The 12,841-nt window shown below is 40.8% G+C and overlaps 1 protein-coding gene across 2 annotated transcripts in view; it reads left to right on the forward strand.

The window, feature by feature from the left end:
• Window positions 1–12,841, forward strand: part of dtx2 (deltex 2, E3 ubiquitin ligase) — a 66,724-nt gene that overhangs the window by 37,452 nt on the left and 16,431 nt on the right. The window lies entirely within an intron of this gene.

Here is a 12,841-nt window from a genome sequence, read left to right on the forward strand (position 1 = left end):
TTGTGTTAAGTTTTTAGAGATCAAAACTCTTACTTATGTTTCTATATTTGCCACGCAATCAGTTGCCAAGCATGACAGATTTTATCCTACAAGGTGGCATTAATGCACCCTATTCTCACATTGAAGAGAGTACAACTGTACATACATATTGCTGACAGCAAGATGCTTGTTCCCAACCTTTGGAATGAATAGCCATTTGATTTTATTTTTTAACAGCTGGGTAATTGTTGAGATTTTTCAACATTAAGTGCATCATAATGCATGTGATTGAGTTGTGCAATGCCATATCTGCCAGTTTTCTTAGCCAAGTGCATCATGTTCAGTTCTCCCAGGGTATTATACTTCTGCTACTGTGTTCATCCTGCTGGTTCCATATGTGTCCTCAAAGTGTTTATATTTATCAGATTTTATCATTATAGTTGGTTAATACACCATGCAAACAGGTAAGCACAGATATCTGTCATGAAAGTTGTATCTTGATTGTTGTTTAATGGCCTGATCTGACAGAATCATGAATAGTTTTCCTTAGCTGGTGCATTTACAATGCAGTATTGGTGGAGTTTGGGGGGAAAGAAAACAGGGAGTAAGCCTTTCCCCCCCCCCCCCCCACCCCACGCAGGGAAGGAGAGTAAATCCATAGAAAATTGCAGCAGGATCATCAGGTGCTCCTCCTGGTAGTTAGTTTTTAGTGGCAGCATCCTGGGAGTTGACTGGGTTAGGATATAGTGTATGTCACAAGGGTATCTGAACTGGATAATTTTTCAAATAAATGATTACCTTTGCTGCCAACTGTTCCATGCAATTGATGGTTACTTTACTGAATAGAAGTGTGAAATATGCTCCCAGATGGCTTGGATAAATGCACCATCCTACATTTCTTCTCACGCAGTAAAGTCCCAGATCGATCCACAGTCCATGTTGATTTATTTAATCTTAGCCAAACAGCAGTAGGAGCTCTGCAGTTAACTTCAATCCTTCTGTGTCAGAGAGGGGCAAATCAGACCTTAAGCCCTTTGCTGGGAAGTGCATTTGTATGGATGTTCAGTGAGAACAGGATCAGGCTGTGCTGTGATCATCTGTGGTGGAATATTTTGCCAACAGCTGCTGTCTGGACTTGCATGAAGAATGGGCACTTGGGCCTGATATTAGAGAGCTGCCAACTCTCAGCAATAGTTAGTACCTGCAGGCTATAAAGAAACTGCCTTTGCTTACTAGTACTTTATGGACCTTTCACACTTAATCCCATAACCAGGATAACAACAGTGTGAAGTGAGCAAGCTGATGGAACATCTGAGTGTTACACATACCTCTCAATTATTTATTTGACAGCGATGCTGCCAGACCTGCTGAGTATTTCCAGCACGCTGTTTTTATTTCAGATTTCCAGCATCCACAGTATTTTACTTTTAATTATTTATTTCCCTTGTGCTGTGAAGGAATCTGGCAATAATGAGGGGTTAAAAGAGTTACTTTCCTATGAATTAGGGATTAAAAAATTAAAAGAAGGGTTCATCTTCCAAAAAGGTTAAAAAAAAAATGATCTCTATAATACTAACTGGACATGCCTCTGTGTTAAAAAGCTTGCCTTATCTTAGAACGTAAAGGCAGCTTCTGATGAGGATTCGCTCCCAAAGTCACGAACCTCACCACACGGTAAAACATTGATAACGTAGTTTTGCAAATGGTCACAAAAGCTATCACAATATAATAGTTGATCAGGTGGTTTTATGCAGACAGCCCTAAATCAGTCAACTGAATTTTTGACAAAACTGATTAAACCTAAAAACTGAATTATAATCTTGAAACACAGTTGGATGACTAATGACAACGTTGAGTGTCACGAGGCTTACCTTCCTTAGAAATCAAAGAGGGTGGATCTTAACTAGAGAGTAAAGTTATACAGCCTTATTTGGGAAATAAAGGGGCAAAGAAGAGGTAACACTCCATACGCAAGAAATTAGTTATGCAACTTGGAAATAGTATAAATATTGGAATCATTGATTGGATTTTTAAATTTGTTGGACATGCTCCAACATCTCTCTCAGTAAAGATACAACTATTGGAGTGCGGCAATGATAGTTCTCCCCTTAACTGGGACAGAAGTATCTCTCTAACTCTATAGTCGTCTACTTGGGGATTTAAGGTAAATGTTGCTTTAATAATTGGATATCCTTCTTAAATATTTTACTGTAACAATATCTAGACTTAAAAATTGGATTCTCTACTAGAAACAAGATTGTACTTTCATTCTTTTCCTATTAACATTGCGGTTGACTGTGTCTCCAGTTGTGAATTGCATGTTCGGTTCTTTAATAAACTTGTATATAATTTAGAAATGATATTGTCTCACAGTCTTCTGTATCACTAACTTGTAAACCCATCTTTGTATACTTATTGGTGGGGAGGTACTTTACTGAGGAGAGATTCCAGGACCCTTATAATATCTGGGTTATTATAATCTGGCTGAAATTTGTTAAGCAAGCTATCTGGAGGACAGCATTATTCTCAGCTGGTTTCTTTCTTTTAGGGAGAGTTAGATCAGTCCTTCAGACCCATTCAGGTGTCGTAAGGTTGAGAGAAACAGATCCTAAAGTGAGAGTGATCATCTGAGAAGTACGCCTGATCTGGAATAGCCCCAAAAAGGAGCTAGGATTATAATCCACTACAGTGCCAGGAAAAAAAAGTCACACTTGTCATCATAAAGAGAATATTGACTAAATACAAACATCTGAAAGGAATATCTATGTCAAATATTAACAATGTTAGATAGCAAGGTGTAAAGTTCAAGGAATGTTTTATATGTCCCAAAGTTTAATGAATATCATAAAAATATGAAGATTTATTTCTGGCCCAACCCCAACTTTCCCTTTGAAAATAAAAGCTGTATATATTTTTATATACTTTGAAATTGTAAGTTGTGCTGTGTTTAAATGAGATGTTAAGTTTTGATCTGGATTTACAAGATAAGCTGGTGACCGAAAGAAAAAGCAGCCAGCTTTTGCAGTTGACTGTTAAACTTTATTAGTGCAGCTTTCTCAAGGATAATATTTGCATTTGACTGGCAGGAAAAAATGACAAGTGTCTGACTTGGTAAAACTGTTAGTTGCGTCAGAATGAACTTTATGAACCTATCCTGAATCTTCTGACTTCATATCGTAGATAAAGAATGTCCAGAAATGAAACAAATTAAACCGAATAGCCTTTTCCAGAGACTGAAACGCATAAATTTGTAGTTGGATGTTAACATGTCAAGTGTGTAAATTATGAGCAGCTTAAAACGATTCACAGAAATAGTTCTTTTCCTGTCCTAATTCAAATGAAAGATATATAGTTTAGATAACATTCACAGGACTGAAAGTGAGAACAATTGGTGGTTTGCATCTTATTTTGTTTGACAATGATGTGACTGGGCACAAAAGATAACTGAGAGCAAGTTCAATACTGTAGCTCCATTGTAGGATTCTGGTGGCATTCCCACACAGCTTGGAATCTGCTCTTGCAGTTTAACGAATTCATCTCTCAGCTTAGTCTTGTAAAGCAATCCCAGATCTCCATTATTTTGGTTGTTACGACCAGGTGAGAAAGGTGTCTAGGGGTCCCTCTCAGCCTTCACCTGATCTTACTGTAACAGGGGTTAATTTTAAACACACCGTGTTTTGAGCTCACCCTTGGTGAATCCTTGTTCACCACTTTCCTATTATAAGGCAAAGAAATGAGCACAAACAGGCTTTCTTAGGTTTAAAGAAGAAAAGTGAAATTTATGAAAACTTAAACTCTAATTCAGTTAATGCCTACGGATACATGACGCACCCACGCTAGCATGCACACGTGATACACACATGCAGATAGGGACAGAAAAGAGTCGAAGAAAAAATAAAGTGGAAAGGTTTGAGGAAATATCTGAAGAGTTATTCTGGTTCATTGAGCTCACTATAGAGTCCTTGCTTGTAGGTAATTCTTGCATTTCTTTGGGGCCCAGTATTATTCTTAAACCTTGTTCACTGTAGGAGACTTTTCTCTCTTGGGGTTCATGTGTCTTCAATGGATTCTGAAGCTGGTGAGAAAGAGATGGGAGCAGACAGGAGAGAGATGTACTTCTTCCAGGAGCAAAACTGCCTTCTGCCAGTTCAAAAACTGTTTCTACAATTTAAAACTCCCCAAGTTGACCAGCAGATGGTCACGCGACCGACTGGTTTGACCAGGTCTCTTCTGTGTATTGTATGGGAGCAGGTGGATAGCTCCTTTGTTCCGACACTGTCGGCTAATATGCAGAAATGTCATTCCGGCCGGGGGCCTGGCAATTCCTTGTACCAGGCCTTCTCTTCCCAGCAACAATTTGAAGTTTAATGTCCATGTGGCGAAATTAATGTGCCTCATTCTTGGCAGGTAAGGGCCTGCATGACGCTGGTCTTAATTTATCAAGTGCTTTGTTCAGGTTTAATATCAAACTCCAAACTAATTATGCAATATGACTTTCATAACCTTGTATCATTTAAGTGCATTTCAGTCAGTCCCAGATGGTCATACTTGGGCTACTATTTACTGTCATCCCCTTAAGTCCTCAGATTTAGAACTATTTCAACTACGTAATTAAATACATAAATCCACTGGTGCATCTGCTATAAAAATCACAACTCAAAACATCTACGCGTGTCACAGGAGTGTAGCACAGTCTCAACATTGGCATGATGGTCATAAACTATTCAGCCATGTGATAGACTCCTAGTTGACTTATTACACATTTCAGTTGTACAGAGAAAAATAAATATGAATGCTTTGATATTTCTGAATGGTAATGAAAATGATACAGCATTATAAGAGCACTAAGAGCTTTTTAGTTCGATGTTAAGTGTGAATGCATATGTGCCCAGCCAGGAGAATGATTGGTGCCACTAAACTGAGCAATTGTTGTGGAGTGAGCAGTTAATAGTCTTAAGACATTGCTTAGGTTGCAGACTATTTCAGATCATATAAACTTAAGCTTAGAAATTACTGTTGGCATAATGAACTACACCAGTGGGAATTGAAGGACAGAAAATAATGCTCAGGATTCTGAGATTCACATGCATGCTAGCTGCTGAGCTCCACTCACGATTAAGCTTTTCAGTTTAATGCACAGATTATGCAATGAGGTTAGTTAGTATGCAAAGTGAGATATTGTTAGTACTTGTGGAGGAGGCCTAGTCAGCTTCAATCTATGCATCAACATGTGTGATGCCAATAGCACCAATATGAAATAGCTGGTGAGAGTTTAATGAGCTTCTCTTGCTTTGGGAATCAGAAGCTAAGTGCAGCAATGTAGATCAGGTTTTTGCTGCAAATTACTGCTATGGAGATGGCTTTCAGTGAGCCTGTCTCTTGATACAAGGGAAGGCGATGAGCAGGAATGCTGCCAGATATATCACTTGATATCAGAGGACACTGCACCTCAGCTGAGGTCAGCTAATGTGACTTGGGAATTGACTCAGGATATGGTTCGATTACTCAATGAATAAAATCGGGCATTGGGGAAGTGCAAGGCTTCTTTGTTTATTTTCTGCTCTCCTTGCCACTTCCATAGTTGTTGACTCTTGCTGTGGTCTGTTTGCAGTCATATTTGCCTATCTGTTCATTTTTCTTTAGCTGTTTTAATTGCTTTCTAAATATTTCTATGCTTTGTAACTTTAAGATAGATCCCATTGCTCTATTTGGTGCAGGGCGCAAAGTATTCATTCTTGGGATGTGGGTGTCACTGGCAAGGCCAACATTTGTTGCCCATCCCTAGTTGCCCTGAGAAGATGGTGATGGACTGCCTTCTTGAATTATTGTTGGTGTTTTGCCGAGGCTATTCAGGAACTAGTTGAGAGTCAATATATAGGCCACACTGGATAAGGATGGCAGATTTCCTTCCCTAAAGGACATTAGCGAGTCAGTTGTGTTTTATTTTTGATAAAGTCCCTCCTAAGAGACTATAAGCTAGAGTTGAAGCACATGGAATTGAATGCAAGTTATTGACCTGGTTAAGAAGTTGGCTGAGTGGCAGGAGACAGAGTAGGGATAATGAGCAGGTACTGTTGTTGGGTAGGATGTCACTAGTGGTGCCCTGCAAGGATCTGTGTTGGGGCCTCAACTATTCACCATATTTATTAACGATTTAGATGATAGATAGAAGGCCATGTATCCAAAATTGCCGATAACACAAAGATACAACGGCATTGTAAGCAGTGTAGATGGAAGCATAAAATTACAAAGAAATATTGATAGATTAAGTGAATGGGCAAAACTGCAGCAAATGGATTTCAATGCAAGAAAATGTGAGGTCATCCACTTTGGACCTAAAAGGGATAAAATAGGGTACTTTCTACATGGTGAAAAGCTAGAAACAGTGGAGGTCCAAAGAGACTTGGAGGTCCAGGTACATAGATCATTACAATATCATGAATAAGTACAGACTCTCCCTTGCATCCGATTTATTCTGCTGACATTTTAAGCTCACTCTGCCTCCACAGGTGTCACAAGATTTATGTGAATTTGGATAACCCAGCAGTTAAGGGGCATGTCATTAGATTGGGGAACTGAAGGCACAATTCAGCATAGCGGCGCCTCATCAGACCCCTTTCCTATCCTGAGTGGCATGAAACAGGGCTGTCTTCACGCACCGACACTGTTTGGGATTTTCTTCTCCCTGCTGTTCTCACATGCGTTCAAGTCTTCAGAAGAAGGAATTTTCCTCCACGCAAGATCAGGTGGCAGGTTGTTCAACCTTGCCCGTCTAAGAGCGAAGACCAAAGTACGGAAAGTCCTCGTCAGGGAACTTCTCTTTGCTGACGATGCTGCATTAACATCTCACACTGAAGTGTCTGCAGAATCTCATCGACAGGTTTGCGGCTGCCTGCACCGAATTTGGCCTAACCGTCAGCCCCAAGAAAACGAACATCATGGGACAGGGCGTCAGAAATGCTCCATCCATCAATATCGGCGACCACGCTCTGGAAGTGGTTCAAGAGTTCACCTACCTAGGCTCAACTATCACCAGTAACCTGTCTCTCGATGCAGAAGTCAACAAGCGCATGGGAAAGGCTTCCACTGTTATGTCCAGACTGGCCAAGAGAGTGTGGGAAAATGGGGCATTGACACGGAACACAGAAGTCCGCTTGTATCAAGCCTGTGTCCTCAGTAACTTGCTCTACGGCAGCGAGGCCTGGACAACGTATGTCCGCCAAGAGCGATGTCTCAATTCATTCCATCTTCGCTGCCTCCGGAGAATCCTTGGCATCCGGTGGCAGGACCGTATCTCCAACACAGAAGTCCTCGAGGTGGCCAACATCTCCAGCTTATACACCCTACTGAGTCAGCGGCGCTTGAGATGGCTTGGCCATGTGAGTCGCATGGAAGATGGCAGGATCCCCAAGGACACATTGTCCAGCGAGCTCGTCACTGGTATCAGACCCACCGGCCGTCCATGTCTCCGCTTTAAAGACGTCTGCAAACGCGACATGAAGTCCTGTGACATTGATCACAAGTCGTGGGAGTCAGTTGCCAGCGATCGCCAAAGCTGGCGGGCAGCCATAAAGGCGGGGCTAAAGTGTGGCGAGTCAAAGAGACTTAGCAGTTGGCAGGAAAAAAGACAGAAGTGCAAGGGGAGAGCCAACTGCGAAACAGCCCTGACAACCAATTTTATCTGCAGCACCTGTGGAAGAGTCTGTCACTCTAGAATTGGCCTTTATAGCCACTCCAGGTGCTGCGCCACAAACCACTGACCACCTGCAGGCGCTTACCCATTGTCTCCCGAGACAAGGCGGCCAAAGAAGAAGAAGCACCTTCACAGGAGCATTATCAAACAAAATCTGACACCAAACCATGTAAGGAGCTATTGGGACAAGTGAACAAAGGCTTGGTTAAAAGGATAGCTTTTAAGGAGAGTCTTGAAGGAGGAGAGAGGGGTAGAGAAGTTCATGGAGGAAATTCGAGCTTGAGGCCTAGTCGGCTGAACATCATGCAAGGGTATAGAATCGTACAGCATGGGAGTACAGTAGGGAGATATGGAACATGGGGTGAGCAAAGATGATGTATGATATAGTTGAGCGAAGTGAGGTGGGCTAGACTGTTGCAATGAGAGAATAGAGAGATGTTATAAACTATATCGTATATTAGTGAACGTTTGGAATGCAGCTGAATAATTTCATGAGATCGGCTCCAAACACTCCCTGATGTCTACTTCCAAATTAGGTGAATGCAATGACATAAGAAATGTGGAAACGGATTGGCAATAAAGAGTCAAACACTTTGAGGGGAATTTTATGCTGTCCGCCATGGTGGTGTGCGGGGTGATATAATTAGGCCGGAGGTGTTTTTCGGATTTTTGACGGCGGGATATTTTAGAGGAGTTAGAGAGAAGAGCCCAGTCCTGAGACTCAACTGCATAAATCCAACTATTACTTGCCATGTTTAAACAATCGTGAACCAGGTGGCATGGGAATATCGCTCGCTGTTCACTTAATCTGGCAGGTAGGGCTAAATTGTAACTGTGTGTGTGGTAATGAGTATTCATGTTATTTAAATGAATGTAAAGCTGCAATCCACCACCGTGCTCACTTTTGTTTGCAGGGAAAATATATGATGTGAAGATGATGGTGACTTGCACAAAATGAGGGAGGTAAAAACATTTTGATTTAAGTAAAAGCTTCAATTTAAGTTATTCTGAAGATACATGAAAGGAGTTAAGTTGATGGTGGGTTTGCAGGATTCCCCCAGCACGGTGGTGGATTGCCTTTATTCAAAAAAGGAGGAAGGCAGAAAGTAGGAAACTATAGACCAGTTAGTTTAACATCTGTCATTGGGGAATTGTTAGAATCCATTATTAAGGAAGTAATAACAGGACATTTAGAAAGTCAAAACACAATCCATCAGAGTCAGCATGGTTTTATGAAGGGTAAATCGTGTTTGACTAATTTGCTAGAGTTCTTCGAGGATGTAACAAGTAAAGTGGATAATGAGGATCCTGTGGATGTAGTATATGTGGACTTCCAGAAGGCATTTGATAAGGTGCCGCACAAAAGGTTAATACACAAGGTAAGATCACATGGGGTTGGGGCAATTTATCCACTTGGATAGAAGATTGGCTAACCAACAGAAAACAGAGAGACTGGGTAAATGGGTCCTTTTCTGGTTGGTAAGATGTAACTAGTGGGGTGCCACAGGGTTCAGTCCTCGGGCCCCAACTATTTACAATCTATATAAATGACTTGGATGCAGGGATAGAAGGTACAATAGCCAAATTTGCAGGTGACACTAAAATAGGAGGGATAGTGAGTTATAATAAAAAAATGAGAAATTTACAAATGGATATGAATAGGTTAGGTTCAGAGTGCTTTGGTGCAGAGGGATCTGGGTGTCCTCGTGCATGAATCACAGAAAACTAGTGTGCAGATACAGCAGGTAATAAGGAAGGCAAATGGAATTTTGGCATTTATTGCTAAAGAAATAGAGTATAAAAGTAGGGAAGTGTTGCTGCAACTGTACAAGGCATTAGTGAGACCGCACCTGGAGTATTGTGTACAGTTTTGGTCCCCTTACTTGAAGAGGGATGTAGTTGCATTGGAGGCACTTCAGAGGAGGTTCACTAGATTGATTCCAGAGATGAAGGGTTTGTCTTATGAAGAGAGATTGAGCAGTTTAGGCCTTTACTCTCTAGAGTTTAGAAGAATGAGAGGAGATTTAATTGAGGTATTTAAAATGATTAAGGGGATTGACAAGTAGACTTAGAGGATGTTTCCTCTTGTGGGGCAATCTAGAACAAGAGGTCATAGTTTTAGGATAAGGGGTAGCAGATTTAAAACCGAGATGAGGAAAAATTACTTCTCTCAAAGGGGCGTGAGTCTGTGGAATTCACTACCCCAGAGTGCGATGGATGCTGGGACATTGAGTAAATTTAAAGAGGAGATGGACAGGTTTTTAATTAGTAATGGATTGAAGGGTTATGGAGAACGGGTAGGAAAGTGGAGTTGAGGCCGAGATGAGATCAACCATGATTGTATTGAATGACGGAGCAGGCTCGAGGGACTGAATTGCGTACTCCTCCTAGTTTTTATGTTCTTGTGTCCTATTTCATCTCCCTTATGTGCTTATCTAGTTTTCCCTTTAGTGCATCTGCACTATTCTTTTTCTTTCGTTTGGGGGGATGTGGGCGTTGCTGGCTAGGCCAGTATTTATTGCCCATCCCTAATTGCCCTTGAGAAGGTGGTGGTGAGCTGCCTTCTTGAACCACCGCAGTCTTTGTGATGTAGGTACACCCACAGCGCTGGTAGGAAGGGAGTTCCAGAATTCTGAACTAGCGACAGTGAAGGAACAGCAATATAGTTCCAAGTCAGGATGGTGTGTGGCTTGGAGGGGAACTTGCAGGTGGTGGTGTTCCCATGCATCTGCTGCCCTTGTCCTTCTAGGTGGTAGAGGTCGCAGGTTTGGAAGGTGCTGTCCAAGGAGCCTTGGTGAGTTTCTGTAGTGCGTCTTGTACATTGGTACACACTGCTGCCACTGTGCGTCGGTGGTGGAGGAAATGAATGTTGAAGGTAGTGTATGGGGTGAAAATCAAGCGGGCTGCTTGGTCCTGGATGGTGTCGCGCTTCTTGAGTGTTGTAGGAGCTGCACCCATCCAGGCAAGTGGAGAGTATCCATCTCAACATCTACATGTGGTAGCAAGTTCCACGCTGTAGCCACTCTCTGGGTAAAGAGATTTTTCCTGAATTCCCAATTGGATTTATTAGTGACCATCTTTATATTTATGGATCCTAGTTCTTCTCTCACCGCGTGGAAACATCTCTATGTCTACCCTACCAAATCCTTTCATAATCTTAAAGGCCTCTATCAGGTCACCCCTCAGTTTTTCTTAGAGTAAAGAGTCCCAGCCTGTTCAAACTTTCCTGATGGAGATAACCTCTCATTTCTGATGCTATTTCAATAAATCTTTGCACCTTTTCCAGTGCCTCATATCCTCATAATATGGAGTCTAGAACTGTTCAGTCCTCCAAGTGTTGTATAACCAACGTTTCTTACAAGTTAAACATAACTTCTTTCCTTTTCAAATTTATCCCTCTAGAAATGAACCCTAGTGCTTTGATTCCTTTTTTTCTAATGGCCCTATTAACTGGCATCGCTATTTTTAGTGATTTGCATATCTGTACCCACTTCTGTATCCTATTTAGACAAGAAATATGTGGCATCCTTATTCTTCCTTACAAAATACACAACCTCACACTTGCTTGTATTGTGGTTTACTTGCCAATTACACCCATACTCCAAGTTTATTAAAGTCCTCTTGTATTGTGTCTCCTGTGTTGTCATTCATATATTTTGAAATTTTACTTCCAATTTCCCAAGTCCAAATCATTTTATGTAAATGGCGAAGAACAGAGGTTCCAGTGCCACTCCTTGTGGAACATCACTTCCCACCTTTTGGCAATCTGAGTAACGAGTTTTTTAACCCTTACTCGCTGTTTTCTGTTTCATAGCCAGTCTACTATCCATTCTGCCTCTTGTCCCTTGACTCCACATGTTCTGACCTTCGTCTTGAGTCTACTATGTGATACCTTATTGAAAGCTTTTTGGAAATCCAAACGCTATAAATCTTCTGCATTATCTGCCTTTTCTGTTCTTCAAAGATTTCAATAAGGCTGGTTGAGCATGACCTCTTTGGAATCCATGCTGACTATTCTTTATTGTATTTTCAGTTTCTAGATATTTTTCTATTGCATCTTTGAGTAAGGTTCGCTATCACTGATTTTAAGCTAATTGGTCTATAGTCTCAGATCGTTCTGTCTTCCTTCTTGTATATAGGTATCACATTAGCTATCTCATTAGAGGACAATGAGTCCTCTGGCATGATTCCCTCTTCTAATAATTTTTTATCTATGCAATAGTTCTGCTGTCTTTTCCCTAACTTTTTAATACGCGTGGATGCAATCCTTTTGGACCAGGGGTTCTATCCTTTCTAAGTTTGATTAGTTTATCAATTATCTCCTCCCTTGCTATTTTAAATATGTTTTAAAATCTCTTTCTCTAATGTCATGTCAACCATGATAACCTCCCTGGTAAATACCAGATCAATTTAATATTGCTACCATTTTGCCATCATTACCTGTGAGTTTATCACGTGTATCCCTCAGTGGCCCTATCCCGATCTTGATTTTTCTTTTGTTATTTATTTGTCTGTAGAATACCTTACTATTGCTTTTTATATTCCTTCGATGGTTTATTTTTGTAGTTTCTCTTTGCCTTCCTATTCTTTAACTTCTTTCCTAACCATTTTGTATTCCCTTTTGCCATCCTCTCTTTTGTCTGTGTACTTTGTGTATATCATTTTCTTTAGTTTCAGTTTTGCCTTTATTTTCTTATTCATCCATAGTGTGTCATTATTGGCTAGTTTATGCTTGCTTTTTTTTTTAAGAAGGATATATTTCTCCTGAACTCTCGATCACCATTTTAAAAGTTTCCCACTGATCTATTTCTATGTTTGTGAGTACGTTTTTCCAATTTAGTTTCCCTAGTTCCATTCTCATCCCCTTAAAATCAATTCTTTTCCGACGTATTACTTTGGTCTTTGCCTTATTTATATCCTGCTCAATCTTTATCTTAAAACATACTATCTTGTTATCACTATCTCCTAGATATTTCCCAACACTTACTTCTCCTATCTGTTCCGGATCATTTCCCACTACTGGATCCAGCAGTGTTTCCTCTCTTGTTAGGCTTTTTACCTGCACGCATTCTTAAGACGCCATTCCCTATACACATTTTGCTATCTCCTCTTGCCAGTTTATTTAGGTGTAGTTAAAATCCCCCATCATTATTTTTCCATGTCCCAGAC

The sequence above is a fragment of the Heterodontus francisci genome, chromosome 30, assembly GCF_036365525.1.
Source record: "Heterodontus francisci isolate sHetFra1 chromosome 30, sHetFra1.hap1, whole genome shotgun sequence".
Taxonomy (NCBI): Eukaryota; Metazoa; Chordata; class Chondrichthyes; order Heterodontiformes; family Heterodontidae; genus Heterodontus; species Heterodontus francisci.